The sequence below is a fragment of the Amblyomma mixtum genome, chromosome 5 (assembly GCF_055824585.1).
Source record: "Amblyomma mixtum isolate Tamu chromosome 5, ASM5582458v1, whole genome shotgun sequence".
Taxonomy (NCBI): domain Eukaryota; kingdom Metazoa; phylum Arthropoda; class Arachnida; order Ixodida; family Ixodidae; genus Amblyomma; species Amblyomma mixtum.
The window spans coordinates 160,868,502-160,872,030 of NC_143016.1; positions in this window are offsets into that span (position 1 = coordinate 160,868,502).

Sequence of the window (3,529 nt, forward strand, 5' to 3'; positions counted from 1 at the left end):
TTCCTTTGGCGCTCTGTTCTTTTGTACTGTTGTTCAGCTCGCCATGCATGTCTTTTGGATTTGTACTGCATGGAACGACCGGTTTCATCCATGATTTCCCGTTTGCTGCAGTGCAAGCATATTCTTCCGGCGACTTCACCCTTCGGCACTTCTTTCTGGCATCTGCATATGCACGCATCCGCATTTCTCGCTCTCCGCATCGATCCTCTCTCCCCTCGGCTGCAGCTGGCGCGACACTCCTCCGCAAGCTTCACCTGGACATTACGGCTACTGACCCATCTAGTACTTAGCGCACTGAAAAGAGCTCTGAATGCACCATGGAATGCACCCAGTACACCCCGTTGGCCTGACAACACGCCCCACGAACTTCATCGGAATTGTGACGCGGGCCCCTTTCCACTTCTTCGGCTAAGCACTACGGTTTGTTCCGTGCCGCGCTTACGGTGGTGTTCCCTCAGCACGATTGAAACGCGCCAAACACGAGATGGGTATGCGACCCGACTAATCTCGAATGATCGCAGTCACGCGTAACTGCTTTCACTTTGTTCCAGATTGTTGTAGCCGCTCTGGCGTTTTGCCTTAACGTTTCCTTGCCAGCGTTAAATTGAACGCATCCAAGACCGGTAGGCATTCTGTTCGATGACGGCCGAGCATGCCTGTTGCTACGCCACCGCGAAGTTATTCCATTCTTTATGAATGAGAGTAGCCCAATAAATAGTTTCGTTTGCAAGCCTGTTAGCTTGCTTCGTGCTCGCCGGGCTGCCGTCGCCACTACGTGACATCTGGTAGAGGTGCCGACATGCAGCATTCCTACATGCCCCCAAGATGGATCTTGTGCACAGTCAACGTCCGTCGTGTTTCGTCAGTCTCGTGAGCCACCAACTTCCCATGGACAAACAAAGCCGTTGAAGACCGAGTAGACGGCCTCTACCGTGTGGTCACGCTGAACGCCTAGGACAGCGCTAAGCTTCGAAACGTTTACTTTGCATTGGACAGATCAGCCACAACATGGTTTGAAAACCATGGCTTTCCCGCACCACCTGGAAGGCCTTGAAGAAACAGCTAGTGGGGATGTTCAGCAGCTTCGTCTAGAAAGAAAGAGCAGAGGTTCAACTGCAGTTAAGAATTCAACATCCGAATGAAACCGCGACTCCGTACGTCGAAGAAACGGAACATCTTTTTCGACGCGCAGATGCCTCCCATGAGCAGAGAAGAAGGAGGTGGGATTTCTGATGCGAGGCATTAAGGAGCCTCTTTTAGCCAGTCTAGTCTGCGGTCCATCGAAGACCGTCGTAGAATAAACCACGTACGGAAGTGGCCACCATAGAGAGGACTCTAGATGCTGCAGAGCTCGCCAGTACGACCGGCAGCCACCTCGATACCGTGTCAACGACCAGGAGAAATTTACGGGAAGCCATCCACGAAGTTTTCCGGGGGAGGGGGAGCTTCGTTGACTTGTACCGTCATCATCGAAGTAGCATCGCTAACAGATGTCATTTGTGAAGAAGTCTACGAGGGTTTTGGTGTCCCACCCCAAGCCACGCTTTACACAGACGTGGTATGTAGCTAAAATGTCCAGCCAGTCCCGTGCCAGGAGCCCTCCATTTCACCCCAACGATTCGCCTACTTGCAGGATGCATTTCGAAAAAACTACTGCACCACAAACAGGGCTCTTCATGCAGCACTGAATTGAAATGTTAATCTCGCTACGATCAAAGCGGTTTCTGGCTGTTTGATTTGGTTTATGGGGGTTTAACGTCCCAAAGTGACTCAGGCTATGAGGGACGCCGCAGTGAAGGGCTCCGGAAATTTCGACCACCTAGGGTTCTTTAACGTGCAATGACATCGCACAGCACACGGGGCTCTGGAATTTCGGCGCCATCGAAATTTGACCGCTGCGGCCGCGATCGAACCAGTGTCTTTCGGGTCAGCAACCGAGCGCCATAACCACTGAGCCGCTGCCACAGCTTTTCTGTCTCCTGTTGATTGTCATTTAAAAGAGGCGATTTTAAGAAGACCAAGAATGGCAAAAATGATGCATATTAGGGGAGCAATAGTTTCCCGTCTAACTGACAAAACACATGCATATTTCGCACATTTTTGAGAAGTGCATATTTCGTTAAGTGTGCAAAATTTCTTTGAGCTGCACTTAGCAGTCGTTTCATTTTCGTTGTTCAAAGTTCACAATCGTGAAAGCGCTACTCACGAAAGTCTGAACACAAAGTACCAAGACATACACTATTGCATTTGCGACTTGGGGGCATCTTTGAACCAGGCGAATGTGGAGTTGCATGCACTAGTTCACACTCTGTGCTTTGATTCCAAAGAGATGTTACTAGCACTGTACTCACAAAAATATTCTGCCGTGATATAGCACTTTCAGTAATACATCCAGCATTGCTTCATGGTGTCACGAATATTACATGCTGCATGTCTCCATGCTATGCAAAAACACGCATGTAATGTACTTTCAATATTAAGGAACTTCACTGTTTGCAAAAAACAGAAATGCAATCAAATAGCCTTGGTTTTCCGTAAAACCATTTTCAGACCAATATATTAAGTAGGAAAAAAGGTTTGTCAGCAGTATAATGACCTTTCTTGCAGAACCTTGCCCCTAAAATCCGTTTCCAAGTGTTTAAATAAAGGCCTTGAACACACCAGCATTTACATTACACAAGTTGTTAGTTCATTTCCAAAGCACAGGTATGCACAAATCCAACGCTACATGAGCTGATGCACCTGTTGGATAGATGTGCACAATGTCTCAGGAGTCTATCTCACACGTTCAGCAGATGCTGGTGGACAACTCAGATAGAGACACTCTGCAAGTTGCCTCCACCGTCAAGTCATTAAACTTCTCGACAAAAAGATGGCCTGTGTGACTTCCCAACAGAAAATTTCTTTCTGGGCAGAGGGAGGCTGACTGTCCACCATACTCCGTCAAAGTCACTGCTGGGTACAGTCGGGCGGTACAGATGATTAGGTGGTGGTGGGGGTACAGCATGACAAAACTGCACTCTTGTGTGATCATTTGATGTCATCTGGGGATGGAAGCTTTTGTTAGACCACAATGACTGAAGAGAACTTGATGCATAAAAAGAAAAAAAAAGCAAACAGCTCCAACATCTTTGATTGCAAAACACTTGCTGTATACAATCAGTGTTATGTAAACAAACTCACTTATTAAAAATGCCCAAAAATTATTTCAGCCATTTTGTACTCTACAGAGAGAAGTCCGCAGATTACTTAGCATTTACGACTTTCCTAACCATGGACTCGCAACGTTCAAGACTCCACTTAGTGCCCATTAAGCCTCCCAAAAAAGACTATCTGCAGCTCTGCGTATTGGCAATCAACATCAGCAGTCACAAGTGTTGCTACTTTCTCTTAAAGTCATAATTATTGCCTTATGGCAAAGAGGATATGACTACATGAATGGGAGAATGATTGCAGACTGAATGAAGTCCAGAAGGGACTGAATCCTCATTTATTACTACACCGCAATAGAAAAATGAGGCAGCACCCA